The sequence below is a fragment of the Hordeum vulgare genome, chromosome 7H (assembly GCF_904849725.1).
Source record: "Hordeum vulgare subsp. vulgare chromosome 7H, MorexV3_pseudomolecules_assembly, whole genome shotgun sequence".
Classification (NCBI taxonomy): Eukaryota; Viridiplantae; Streptophyta; class Magnoliopsida; order Poales; family Poaceae; genus Hordeum; species Hordeum vulgare.
This window is the reverse complement of record NC_058524.1, coordinates 518,772,480-518,788,000: the sequence shown is the minus strand read 5'-3', so window position 1 is coordinate 518,788,000 and position 15,521 is coordinate 518,772,480.

Below are 15,521 nucleotides of genomic sequence, written 5' to 3'. Positions count from 1 at the left end.
TGGAGCTGGTTAAGTAAATATAGTAGTAGCGTTGGATTGGAACCAGGGCTACTGCTAACTTAGCGGTAGTGCTGGTTCTAGTACAGCGCTACTTCTAAATGAACTAGGACATATAGGAGTAGCGCTCGATCAGAACCAGCGCTACTCCTAACTTAGCAGTAGCGCTGGTAGCAATCCAGCGCTACTGCTAACTTTATTTTCTTTATTTTATTCATTACTTTATTTTTATTATTTTATCTTTATTGTTTTCATTTCTTTTTATTATTGTCCTTTCCTTTTCTGTTTACTTTCCTTTTTCTTTTGTATTGCTTTCTTCCTTTTGTTTTTGTTTTTTGTTTTTATCCCGACGGCCTCGCACGCAGTCGACGACGAGAACGTCTTCCTCCCATAATGTGCGAATATTACCGGAACCATGTGTTGTTTCGTACACAAAATACATACACACACATATATATAAATGATTGTTTCTCAGCTGCGTCGAAGACGTTTCACATTGAGCTTCTTTCCTTTTTTGTTCATTGTCTTGATTCATCTTTTCTGGCACCATGGAGTACGATATTTTTCAGGTATGTAGTCTTGATTCTTCGTTTCACGTATGCTTCATCATCATCGTCATCTTCCCTCATCGGGTTGCCGTATTGGTCGTAATCTTCCTCATTGGCGACTCCATCCATTCCGACAATGTTCCTTTTGCCTCTCCTCACGACAACACGGCTAGGATCGGTTGTGTTGGTTATGAAGAAGCATTGTATCATGTGCTTAGCGTGTATCCATGGCTCAGTTCTGGCGATGACGTTAACGTTCGTAGTGCTCTTTGTGTCGGGTATAGACATGGTAGTGAAATACTTGTTTTCTCTTACGACGACCTTAGCCCACGTGACACGGAACATCGTCGCATTGTGCCTTCCAGCGTAGTTAAGCTCCCAGATCTCTTCGACCCTTTCATAGAATCTTTCAGTTGTGCCGTTGGAGTCGGTCACGCATTCAATCGTCACCGCTAAGTTCTGGTAATCATTGTCCATTTCTTTGGCCTTCATGTCGAACGTGTACCCATTGATATCGTATGCCTCATAGGACACGATTTTGGGCACGGGGCCATGTGCTAAGACGTGTATGAGAAACCCATCCGCACTGCCCTGTTCCAGGGGATTAGCACAAACCTACTCTTTGAACCAACACAAGAAAGTGACATTGTGCTCTACAGTAAATTAATCGTCCGTCTTGCGCATCCCCTGATCACGGTATTTCTTTGCGATGATTTCTTTGTGTAGTGTTACATAATCATCTACCACATCTTGGTGTTATAGTACTACTAAGTTAGCCCTGTCAAAGTCGTCCCATCGATCCGAGTAGTCCACATGCAATTCCCTCCTGTCGTTGTTGTGACCTTCTCCCCCGAGCCTCCCATGGTGCTTGTTGACGGGCAAACCAACAACACGGTCTTCTTTGCCTAAATAATTCTCAAAAAAGGAGATGCACTCTTCGGTTAGATACCCCTGGACGATGCTCCCCTCGGGACGGGACATGTTACGAACGAATCCTTTGATGACCCTATTCATCCTCTCAAACGACATCATGCTGTGAAGGAATGTCGGCCCGAGGTCGATGATGTCATCCACGATGTGGACACACAGATGCACCATGACATCAAAGAACGCGGGAGGGAAGTATATCTCAAGCTCACATAGTATGACAATGATCTCTTCCTGTAGCCTTCGGAGCTGCTTCACACTAATGGATTTTTGAGAGATAATGTCGAAGAAGTTGGAGAGACTAGTAAGCATCTAACAGACGTGCTTTTCCATTATCCCTCTAATGGCAACCGGGAGTATCTGTGTCATCATCATGTGACAGTCATGAGACTTCATCCCGCTGAACCTTTGCTTCTTGGTGTCTAGAAATCTGCTTATCTTCCCACAGTAACTAGAACTGACTTTCATTCCCGTAAGGCTCTTGATGAATTGATCTATCTCCTTCGGACTTAAGGTGAAGCAAGAAGGGGCAAAAATTATCCTCCTTATTGTTGACTTTTCTTCCCCTTGGCACCATCGCTGTCTCCGTTGACTTTTTACAGGGCATGTAAAGATCCCCCCTGATCTCCAAATCTTCCAAGTCTTTCCTTGCCATTGGCCCATCCTTGGTCTTCTCCGGCATGTTCATCAGTGTACCGAGAAAGCTCTCGAGGACATTCCTCGTGATATGCATTTGATCAAGGCAATGAGGAGTGTCGTGATTGGGCCAGTACTCCAAGTCCCAAAAAATAGAGCTTGTTTTCCATACCTTCTATAGTGGCTCCTACGCCTTTTCCATCTTTCCCGTCGCAGGGCACTGTTCCCAGTTATTCAACAACTCATTGATTTTGGCACCGCTCCTCTTACGTGGAGGTCCTCGATGCTCAGCCAAACCATTGAATAGATCTCCTCGTTTTCTCCACGGGTCATCCTTTTCGAGCAATCTACGATGCCCCACGTACAAGATTTTCCCAGCCCGCATCTTTCGTTGACGTAAGCTGCTGAGACGTTGTATCATCCATGCACCTCATGCATCGGTAGTATCCATGGCACACCTGGCCTGCGGTGTATGTGTAACTGAGGTAGTCATGCACCTTCGTCATCAGTGCAGCTTTAATATAAAAATATTCTCTTGTGCTGGCGTCCCATGTCTTGACCGGCTATTTCCATAACATGTCTAGCTCCTCTTTCATAAGCCCCATATACAAGTTAATACTATTTCCCGGTTGTTTCGGCCCTTGAATCAGCATGCTCATGTGTATGTACTTTGTCTTTATGCACTTCCATGGGGGAGGTTGTACGTCCATACAAGGACGGGCCATGTGTTGTGGTTGGTGCTCTGGTTTCCAAATAGATTCATGCTATCGGTACTCGCACCAAGCATGATGTTCCTTGCATCTTCTCTGAAAAATCCAGATTCGGCGTTGAATGCTCTCCACTGGCTAGCATATGCGAGGTGTCTCAGCTTCGGATCATCTCCATGATCGGGCAACTACCTCTCCACGTGCCAGCGCATCAGCTTTGTTTCCTTAGGATCTACGAAATACCGCTGCAAGCGGGGTGTGATTGGAAAGTACCATACAACATTCTGAGGATCTTTCTTTCCTGCCTTCTACTATTGAGAAGCATTGCACATTGTACACCTGGTTTTTTCCGCATGCTCCCCACGATAAATGATGCAATCATTGATGCATGCCGGATATCTAATGTGCGGCAGATCAAGAGAGCAAATGATTTTCTTGGCCTCCTCGACACTAGTAGGACACAAGTTCCCTGCATGAAGAACTTTATTATGTAGATACTTCAAATGCTCATCGAGGCTTTTGTTTGTCCATTTGTTTTTGGCCTTCGTCTTTAGAAGTTCGAGCGTGAAACTCAAGCGGGTCTCCTCGGGATCGCAACCGTCATATAATGGAGTCTTCGAGTCTACTTGAAGTTGTGCCATCTTGGCCTCCTCTCTAGAAGCAACTCTATCGCTAGTCGTACTCTTGCGAAGGAGGTCTCGAACATGAGGGTCCTGCACGACTGAACTTAGTAGCATCAAAGACTGCGGCATGTCCGTTGCCTCTTCTCCGCCATGTCCGGACTCTGCCATGTCGTCCCGACTCTTCCCCGTCGTCGTGCCCGACGCCATCATCTTCGTGTCGATCGATCATCTCTTTGTCTAGTCCCATGTCGTTATTCCCTGGCATGTGGATGTCGTCATCATCATCTTCACTTATCCATTGAGTATAGCCATCCATGAAACCACTGATCAGCAAGTGGGCCTTCAAACTGCCATGATCAAAAGGATCCAAAATTACTCCTACTTTGCATCTCGTACACGGACGTCTAATCCCAGTCCGTTTATTTGCATACATGTCCATCATCGCGGATTGCAAGTATAGCTCCACCTTCCTTCCACCTTCATGACTGCATGGTATAACAAGCAAAAGGGTGATAAAAAAAATGCATGCATGCATGCATCAAAGTCGATCATATAAAAATTTGGCATGACCTTGCCTAAAAATAGGACTTATCGAGTTTGATCGAAATTCGCCGAAACGGAAATAAATCTACATTTCGACAAAACATAAGCAACTCAGGGGGCATATCACTCACACAAATCCCTTCTATTTCGCAAACACACATATTCCCATTATTGAAATGCACAATTTTTACTCACCTATATCCCAAGAGAGATTATGCACGTCTAAACAAATAGCTAGATCTAGTTTTTGTGAGGAGAGATGACTCTAGCTAACTAGTGGAGAGGGAGAGAGATGATCTAGCTAGATCTATATGTATGGAAGGAGGGAAAGCCAAATAAATGTGGAACTTAGAGTTAGAAGAGGTCATTTATGGTGGAGAATTAGGGTGGAGGGGGCATTAATGGGGAAAGAGGAGAGGTAGAAGGAAGAAAGAAGAAGGGCAACAATGGGGGAGAAGTAAATATGAGAGAGGAGAGGAGAAAGGAGGGGAGAGGGCAAATGGGGGAGGAAGGGGAGAGAGGGGTGTGTGGGTTTAAATCGGCCACGAGCCACGTGTAGAAGTAGCGCTGCTTTCCAACGAGCGCTACTGCTATTGGTCTTAGTAGTAGCGCTTTTCTAGGGTAGCGCTACTGCCAAGTGGGGCCCAATGGTAGTAACACTGATTCCCGCCAAGCGCTACTGCTATTATGCTTAGCAGTACAGCTGTTTACAAGAGTGAGCTGCTACTACTGCTACTCCCTGTTGGCTCGTTGGGTCCCGTTTAGCAGTAGCGCTTTTTTCAATTTCAGTGCTACTGCTAAGTCTTTAGCAGTAGCGCCCGTCTGAGCCAGCACTATTACTAAGTAGCAGCAGCGCATGTTATAATCCAGCGTTACTAACAGAGTCCTACCTATAAGGTTTTTCCTACTAGTGTATCTTTGTGAAATGTTAACATATGATTAAGTACAATGTTTGACGAATGGAGACATGTTTTTAAGTATAAGGATTGATTTTGAATTTGGGACTTCAAGATTTATTTGTTTGAAATGGTGTTGAGTTGTGCCTAGTCGAAACTTCAAGATTTAAAACAGGTGTGTAATAAATATACACACATATAAAGAGAAAAAAGAAGGAAATATATATGTGCGGTGGACAAATAGGGGTTGCTATTGGTAAGTTGATAAAAATTTGTTCACCCAATTTGTCTGAATACCCCGAATGGAGAAATGGGTTCTCATCCTTGCACTGGTGGGGACAGGGCCTATAGCCCCGGCCCGTAAGGGGCTTTAGTCCCGGTTCACCAACCGGGACTAAAGGGGCGGGACTAAAGGCCTAACCTTTTCGTCTCGGTCCTCTTACACGCCGGGACTAAAGGTGCTCCACGTGGGCGCCTCGTAGCGCCCCAGGGCAGGCCCTTTAGTCCCGGTTCGTTACACGGTCCGGGACTAAAGATTTTCAGATTTTGCTGGTTTTTGGGTTTTTTTTTTTGAATGAAAATTATTTTTGGGTTTTAGGGTTTTAGGGTTTAGGTGTTCGGGAGATTAACGTGATGCCTCGTTTGGTGTTCGGGAATTAGTTTTCATATAATTTAAATAGAAATAATTATACGTATATATATAAGATTAACTTATCTTACAAGCGAGCATATATATACAATTATATGCAGATCTGAATTATCGGGACTAGAGCCCGTCTATTCGATTACATGGACGAACATCAGTAATGGCCCCTATTTACACTAAATCGTCCTTTGTCATCTATAGCTTCCGTTCTCAGAAATCCCGCAAGCTCCTCTGCAACAGCAATCGCGCGTTGCTCTCGTAGGACCTTCGTCCTCATGGCCGTGTGCTATATAAGAAGAGGAGATGAATATGAATATCAATCATGATAACAAAGAATGACGGGAAAAAATAGAGGTGTGAATGTTCATTGCTTACGTCGAATCTGTGCTCCTTGAGCTCAGAGGTAAACGTGCGAATGGTCTCGCAAACATAGTATCCGCATAGATGCGTTCCCTATGGCTGCTGGTCGCACTTTACGAGAATAGAATATATATAATTAAAATAATAATCTAGCATCATAAATGTATTGAAAATTAATAGAAGTATATCATACTACTACTTACCTGAGCCGCTCTAAAGGTCAGCTTCTCAGGAAATTTACCGGGAGTCACGCACTTGATTTACCGGGAGTCACGCACTTGAACCGCTTCCAAACCCTGCCCGACAAGGATAATGATTTGCTAAGTTTTTCATTAATTGATATATTAGAAAATCATCGAAAGAGACCGATAGAGCGCAAGAATGATTAAAATTACCCTTGGAGCATGTCCTGCAGGCTTTGGAACTGTTCCAAGGGTCTCGATAATGGGTCGAAGGCATCAATTCTTCCCTTATCAATTTGAATGTCCAACAGAATCCAATGGAAGCTGCACATGTATATATATATATGTGTGTGTGTGTGTGTGTGTGTGTGTGTGTGTGTGTCAGTAACTTATCAATTACACTTATAAGTGAATGGACACAAGAGAGTAAAGACCCTCACTTGAAGTTGTATGGAAACAGTATGTGGTCACAGAAATTTTGATCTGTTAGAAACCTTAGAAGGTTTTCCTCCGTCTCCTTGGGATAATTAGTTAGCGTCGTTATATGTATTTTATCTGGGTCAATAAACCCAATATTTATGATGCTCTTACTTTTACAATCCAGAATCTTCATTCTGCATAATAGAGTACAAGTTATATATAGACAATGAATTGAAATAACTAAACAAGTTATATGTAGACAACGAATTGAAAAACTTACAGACAATAGCAACTCATAAGCGATTTGTCGAGGGCGTCGGCATTGTACATCTGGAAGAGTTCATCAAAGTCGATATGGATTTCTTCGGGGCGACCGTAGTACTCCCGTGGCACACTCAGCACGATCATCGTTCTCCCCTTCTTTGATTCACTTAAGTACCATGTATGCAAGTAACGCATATTTGTTGGGAGATCATCTTTGCTGACCAAAGGCTCACCCATGACAAACTTTGGCTTAGGGGCTACCACAGCCTTGGGTATCTTGTCGTCTTGGGAAGACAGCAATTCTTCAATCGAGATACCACATTGAGCCGCCAACTCCTTTGCTATTTCTAAAGCTAGCCCCTGCACCGGGGGGAACATTCTCGGTTAACACCTTGAGGGGTGGGATCGACTGTTTGGCCCGTTGTCCAAGCTGAGGAACGTCTGATATTTTCTTGCTTGTAGTTGAACTGCTCTTTTTCACTTCCTTCTGCAATGTGCGTGTATAGTCATCACGCTTATGGTGTAAGTCATAAGGTCTGATAGGAAGATTAGCAGACGTACCTTTGGGAGGGGTGACCGTTTGCGCTTTGGGGTGCTCTGTGGCTTAGGAATCGTCGGCGGAGCGTTCTTGGTGGCACGCTCCTGCTTAGTATCCGGAGCGGGCGGCGGCGGAGATGGACGACCCAAGTCCGGCAGCGGTGATCGAGATCTTCTCTTTTTCACTTTCTTCTGCAATGTGCGTGTATAGTCATCAGGCTTATGGTATAAGTCATACTATGATAGAAGGGTCGGGTTCCTTCTTTTTCATCTGCGCATCATGATGTTCCTTTGCTATCCTCGTGTTTTCCTCGGGGGTATGATCATAAGGTCCGATAGGAAGATTAGCATGACGTACCTTTGGGAGGGGCGACCGTTTGCGCTTTGGGGTGCTCTGTGGCTTAGGAATCGTCGGCGGAGCGTTCTTGGTGGCACGCTCCCACTTTGTATCCGTGGCAGGCTCAGGCTTTGTATCTGGAGCGGGTGGCGGCGTTGCGTTCTTGGTGGCACGCTCCCGCTTTGTATCCGTGGCAGGCTCAGGCTTTGTATCCGGAGCGGGTGGCGGCGGAGCGTTCTTGGTGGCACGCTCCCGCTTTGTATCCGTGGCAGGCTCAGGCTTTGTAACCGGAGCGGGCGGCGGCGTTGCATTCTTAGTGGCATGCTCCCGCTTTGTATCCGTGGCAGGCTCAGGCTTTGTATCCGGAGCGGGCGGCGGCGGAGCGTTCTTGGTGGTACGCTCCCGCTTTGTATCCGTGGCAGGCTCAGGGTTTGTATCCGGAGCGGGCGGCGGCGGAGCATTCTTGGTGGCACGCTCCCACTTTGTATCCGTGGCAGGCTCAGGGTTTGTATCCGGAGCGGGCAGCGGCGGAGCGTTCTTGGTGGCACGCTCCCGCTTTGTATCCGTGGCAGGCTCAGGGTTTGTACCCGGAGCGGGCGGCGGCGGAGCGTTCTTGGTGGCACGCTCCCGCTTTGTATCCGTGGCAGGCTCAGGGTTTGTATCCGGAGCGGGCAGCGGCGGAGCGTTCTTGGTGGCACGCTCCCGCTGTGTATCTGTGGCAGGCTCACGGTTTGTATCCGGAGCGGGCAGCGGCGGAGACGGACGACCCAAGTCCGGCGGCGGTGATCGAGATGGACTCGTGTTGTGCTGGCCGACGTCATGTGGAGGGCTTGGAGGTAATGGAGGTGTAGGTGACCTGCGACGACTCGGAGGCGGTGTTGTCCTTGGGGCCGAGCCTGGAAGCTTGATGTAGTTCTTGTCCCATAGGATGACTCCACCCAGTACTTCTCCGAGTGTCCTTTCATCTTCGGGTTCAGCTATGTCGAGCTCCATATCATTAAACCCCGTCATGATTTCATCCACCCCGACTTTAGCAAAGCTAGCTGGAATCTCACGGCCATGCCAGCGTGCATTAGGGCCACAAGGTAAAGCTTGTCCGACGGCCACCTTCATGGATATGTTCTTGAATTTCTGATGAAGTTCACATGATGTTGAATCTTTGATTCCATCCACGGGGTAGCCAGGACCGCCCTCTATCATTCTTCGTTCATCGTCGGGCGGGGCCTCAGATTCAGCCACGCTGCTTTTCCGCTTAGATGGAGCGCCGGTAATAGCAAGTGCAGGATCTTCCTGGCGCGGTACTCCTCTAAGCTCATCAATCTGCTTCTGTTGCTCGTTAATCTTGGCAAGCAACTGGTTGAACTTGTCATTCTCCTCATCCTGTTGCCGCTTCTTTGCTCTCTCTCGGCTTCTGTAAGTGTCTTGGTCTTTGGCAAACCCAAGCCACCACGGGTAAGATGGACCGAAGCCTCGCGTTCGTCCTCCATGTTCGTCATTACCGAGGACCAGTGTGAGCAAATCTTTATCTCTATCTGCAGTGAACTTTCTTTGTCCCTCCTTAATTTCTTTCACTATCCTTTTCCAATTCTCCCTGGGTATCCTAAGATTGTCATTGCAGATGAGGTCCCCTGTTTTTTCGTCGTACGACCCGCCATGCGCAAGGAACCAATTTCTTGCTCTCCATTCCCACTCATCACGGAGTGGTTCACGTACGATGCCTTTATCTATCAGATCTTGCTCTTTCTTTTCCCACTTTGGGATGGTAGTCTCATAGCCCCGTGGCCCCAGCTTGTGGTGATATTTCTTCTTGTCGGCATTTATCTTGTTCTTTTCTGATAATGCCTGGGCATCTTCTGACTCCTTGTACTCTTGAAATTCCTTCCAGTGATTCGCCTGCTTGGCTAGATACCCCTCGAATACTGGCACTTTCTTTGTCTTTAGATAGTTTTTCCATAGCTTCTTCTTCCAGCTACAGAACAGTTCGGCCATCTTCTTTAGAGTCCAGTGCTTGACTTTGGCCCTCAGTTTGTGTGCGGCGTCTTCATTCTCACATTCTGGCAGGTTGAAATGTGACATGAGATCATTCCAAAGATTATCTTTGTACCTTTCGGCGACATAGTCACTATCGGCTGCCCCTTTGCGCTTGTTCCACTCCCGAACGCTGATCGGGACGTGATCCCTAACGAGAACTCCGCATTGCTTCTTGAATGTGTCAGCAACATTCTTAGGAAGCTTGGGTTCGCCCGTAGGCATTATCACCTCAAAGGTGTAATGCGTCCGTGCATCCAACTTTCTAGTCGGGCCTCGTTTCGTAGATTTGCTTGATGTGGAGGCCTAAGAGGGAGAAACATTCGTCAAATGAATGTATATGTATACAGTATAGAGCTATCTCCAATATTTTTCACATATTACAAGTGATTGTCGAACTTCATATGTATACCTCGCCGGACTTTATTATTTCTTCACCGGCTTCTCCACCGGCTTCTCCATCAGTGGAGCTATCACCTTCTCCGTCATTGGACCTATCTCCTGCCCCATCGGCGGCTTCATCTTCGTGTCGCTCGACCTCCATTCCATATCCGGAGTCGTTTAGATATGACGATGGAGATTCGGCTGGTTCAACGTCGGGGTCGTCTTTGATTATATCTTCGAGAAGTTCTTCCTCTTCGAGGTTCCTGATATGTGGATCCATAGTTCTGCAAAAAATGGACATTTGATTAACTAATAAACTAACAAACTATATAAGAGGGGTTGGAAACTTCTAAGGCTCGTTTTATATAGGAGGACCTTTAGTCCCGGGTCTTGGCTAGAACCTAAACTCTAAAATACCAGCCGGGCGGAGCCTACTCCCGGACACTTAAGCATATACAATAGCAAAATTAAACTAGTTCTATTAACCCTAAACTAATTATTCCTCTTCTTCTATTTCTCCTCTTCTTCTACTTCTTCTTCTACTTCTACTTCTCCTCTTCTTCTATTTTTCCTCTTCTTCTCCTTTTTCTTCCTTTCTTCCCTTTTTCTTCCTTTCTTCTATTTTTCTTCCTTTCTTCTATTTTTCTTCCTTTCTTCTCCTTTTTCTTCCTTTCTTCTCCTTTTTCTTCCTTTCTACTCCTTTTTCTTCTTTTCTTCTCCTTTTTCTTCCTTTCTTCTCCTTTTTTTCTTTTCTTCTCTTTTTTCTTCCTTTCTTCTCCTTTTTCTTCCTTTCTTCTCCTTTTTCTTCTTTGCTTGTGCTGGCCGGAGTGTTGGGAAGGAGGGGGCGTGGGGCTTACCGGCCGGAGGTGTCGACGGTGCGTGGCGAGGAGGACGGCGGCGGCGAGCAGGACGACGGCGACGGCGAGGAGGACGGGGCGGTGCGCGGCGAGGAGGACGGCGGCAGCGAGCAGGACGACGGCGACGGTGAGGAGGACGGAGGAATGCTTTGTGTGTATCAAACGTCGCAACGTAACTGGGTGACTATAAAGATGCTCTACAGGTATCTCCGAAGGTGTTAGTTGAGTTAGTATGGATCAAGACTGGGATTTGTCACTCCGTGTGACGGAGAGGTATCTCGGGGCCCACTCGGTAATACAACATCACACACAAGCCTTGCAAGCAATGTGACTTAGTGTAAGTTACGGGATCTTGTATTACGGAACGAGTAAAGAGACTTGCCGGTAAACAAGATTGAAATAGGTATGCGGATACTGACGATCGAATCTCGGGCAAGTAACATACCGAAGGACAAAGGGAATGACATACGGGATTATACGAATCCTTGGCACTGAGGTTCAAACGATAAAGATCTTCGTAGAATATGTAGGATCCAATATGGGCATCCAGGTCCCGCTATTGGATATTGACCGAGGAGTCTCTCGGGTCATGTCTACATAGTTCTCGAACCCGCAGGGTCTGCACACTTAAGGTTCGACGTTGTTTTATGCGTATTTGAGTTATATGGTTGGTTACCGAATGTTGTTCGGAGTCCCGGATGAGATCACGGACGTCACGAGGGTTTCCGGAATGGTCCGGAAACGAAGATTGATATATAGGATGACCTCATTTGATTACCGGAAGGTTTTCGGAGTTACCGGGAATGTACCGGGAATGACGAATGGGTTCCGGGAGTTCACCGGAGGGGGGCAACCCACTCCGGGGAAGCCCATAGGCTTTTGGGGGACACACCAGCCCTTAGTGGGCTGGTGGGACAGCCCCAAGGGAGCCTATGCGCCAAGATAAGAAAATCAAAGGAAAAGAAAAAAAACGGGAAGAAGTGGGAAGGGAGGGGGACTCCTCCCACCAAACCAAGTCCAACTCTGTTTGGGGGGGGAGTCCTCCCCCCCTTGGCTCGGCCGACCCTTGGGAGTCCCTTGGACCCCAAGGCAAGGTCCCCCTCCCTCCTCCTATATATATGGGGCTTTTAGGGCAGATTTGAGACGACTTTCTCACGGCTGCCCGACCACATATCTCCATAGTTTTTCCTCTAGATCGTGTTTCTGCGGAGCTCGGGCGGAGCCCTGCTGAGACAAGATCATCACCAACCTCCGGAGCGCCGTCACGCTGCCGGAGAACTCTTCTACCTCTCCGTCTCTCTTGCTGGATCAAGAAGGCCGAGATCATCGTCGAGCTGTACGTGTGCTGAACGCGGAGGTGCCGTCCGTTCGGTACTAGATCGTGGGACTGATCGCGGGATTGTTCGCGGGGCGGATCGAGGGACGTGAGGACGTTCCACTACATCAACCGCGTTCTCTAACGCTTCTGCTGTACGATCTACAAGGGTACGTAGATCACTCATCCCCTCTCGTAGATGGGCATCACCATGATAGGTCTTCGTGCGCGTAGGAAATTTTTTGTTTCCCATGCGACGTTCCCCAACAGTGGCATCATGAGCTAGGTTCATGCGTAGATGTCTTCTCGAGTAGAACACAAAAGGTTTTGTGGGCGGTGATGTGCGTTTTGCTGCCCTCCTTAGTCTTTTCTTGATTCCGCGGTATTGTTGGATTGAAGCGGCTTGGACCGACATTACTCGTACGCTTACGAGAGACTGGTTTCATCGTTACGAGTAACCCCCTTTGCTCAAAGATGACTGGCAAGTGACGGTTTCTCCAACTTTAGTTGAATCGGATTTGACCGAGGAGGTCCTTGGATGAGGTTAAATAGCAACTCATACATCTCCGTTGTGGTGTTTGCGTAAGTAAGATGCGATCCTACTAGATACCCTTGGTCACCACGTAAAACATGCAACAACAAAATTAGAGGACGTCTAACTTGTTTTTGCAGGGTATGATTGTGATGTGATATGGCCAATGATGTGATGTGATATATTGGATGTATGAGATGATCATGTTGTAATAGAAATATCGACTTGCACGTCGATGGTACGGCAACCGGCAGGAGCCATAGGGTTGTCTTTATACTAACATATTTGTGCTTGCAGATGCGTTTACTATTTTGCTAGGATGTAGCTTTAGTAGTAATAGCATAAGTAGCACGACAACCCCGATGGCAACACGTTGATGGATGATCATGGTGTGGCGCCGGTGACAAGAAGATCGTGCCGGTGCTTTGGTGATGGAGATCAAGAAGCACGTGATGATGGCCATATCATGTCACTTATGAATTGCATGTGATGTTAATCCTTTTATGCACCTTATTTTGCTTAGAACGACGGCAGCATTATGAGGTGATCTCTCACTAAAATTTCAAGACGAAATTGTGTTCTCCCCGACTGTGCACCGTTGCTACAGTTCATCGTTTCGAGACACCACGTGATGATCGGGTGTGATAGACTCAACGTTCACATACAACGGGTGCAAAACAGTTGCGCACGCGGAACACTCGGGTTAAGCTTGACGAGCCTAGCATGTGCAGACATGGCCTCGGAACACATGAGACCGAAAGGTCGATCATGAATCATATAGTTGATATGATTAGCATAGGGATGCTTACCACTGAAACTACTCTCGACTCACGTGATGATCGGACTTGGGATAGTGTAAGTGGATCATGAACCACTCAAATGACTAGAGAGATGTACTTTTTGAGTGGGAGTTTAGCATATAATTTGATTAAGTTGAACTCTAATTATCTTGAACATAGTCTAAGTCCACTTTGAATATATTTCTGTTGTAGATCATGGCTCACGCAAGTGTCATCCTGAATTTTAATACGTTCCTAGAGAAAGCTAAGTTGAAAGATGATGGAAGCAACTTTGTAGACTGGGCTCGTAATCTTAAGCTAATCTTACAAGCTGGAAAGAAGGATTATGTCCTTAATGCTGCGCTAGGAGATGAACCACCCGCTACGGCTGATCAGGATGTTAATAACGCTTGGTTAGCGCGTAAGGAGGACTACTCAATAGTTCAATGTGCAGTCTTGTATGGCTTGGAACCGGGACTTCAACGTCGCTTTGAGCGTCATGGAGCATTTGAGATGTTCCAGGAGTTGAAGTTTATCTTTCAGAAGAACGCCCGGATCGAGAGGTATGAGACCTCCGATAAATTCTATGCTTGCAAGATGGAGGAAAACTCGTCTGTCAGTGAACATGTGCTCAAAATGTCTGGGTACTCAAACCGTCTAGCTGAACTGGGGATTGAACTCCCGCAAGAAGCTATCACTGACAGAATCCTTCAATCACTGCCGCCAAGCTATAAAGGCTTTGTGTTGAACTACAACATGCAAGGGATGAACAAGTCTCCCGGCGAGTTGTTTGCGATGCTGAAAGTCGCAGAGTCTGAACTCCGTAAAGAGCATCAAGTGTTGATGGTGAGCAAGACCACTAGTTTCAAGAGAAACGGCAAAGGAAAGAAGGGCAATTCGAAGAAGAGCGGCAAGCCTGTTGCCAATCCGCCGAAGAAACCCAAGGCTGGACCTAAGCCTGAAACAGAGTGCTTCCATTGCAAGGGTATGGGTCACTGGAAGCGCAATTGCCCCAAGTATCTGGCAGATAAGAAGGCGGGCAAAGAAAAATCAGGTATATTTGATATACATGTTATTGATGTGTGCTTAACTGGCTCTCGTAGTAGTGCCTGGGTATTTGATACCGGTTCTGTTGCTCATATTTGCAACTCGAAACAGGAACTGCGGAATAGACGAAGGCTGGCGAAAGACGAAGTGACGATGCGCGTAGGAAACGGTTCCAAGGTTGATGCAATCGCCGTCGGCACAGTGTCACTTCAACTACCATCGGGATTAGTGATGAACTTAAATCATTGTTATTTAGTGCCTGCGTTGAGCATGAACATTATATCTGGATCTTGTTTATTGCGAGACGGTTACTCTTTTAAGTCTGAGAATAATGGTTGTTCTATTTCTATGAGTAACATCTTTTATGATCATGCACCGAATGTGAGAGGATTTTTCATATTGAATCTTGATAGCGATACGCATATACATAACATTGAGACCAAAAGAGTTAGAGTAAACAATGATAGCGCCATATTTTTTGTGGCACTGCCGCTTAGGTCATATTGGTGTAAAGCGCATGAAGAAACTCCATGCTGATGGACTTTTGGAGTCACTTGACTTTGATTCACTTGACACGTGCGAACCATGCCTCATGGGCAAGATGACTAAGACTCCGTTCTCCGGAACAATGGAGCGTGCAAGTGACTTGTTGGAAATCATACATACCTATGTGTGTGGCCCAATGAGCGTGGAGGCACGCGGCGGATATCGTTATTTCCTCACCTTCACTGACGATTTAAGTAGATATGGTTATGTCTATTTGGTGAAGCACAAGTCTGAAACATTTGAAAAGTTCAAGCAATTTCAGAGTGAAGTGGAAAATCATCGTAACATGAAGATCAAGTTCCTACGGTCTGATCGTGGGGGTGAATATCTGAGTTTCGAGTTTGGTGCTCACTTGAGACAATGTGGAATTGTTTCGCAGTTAACACCGCCTGGAACACCACAGCGTAATG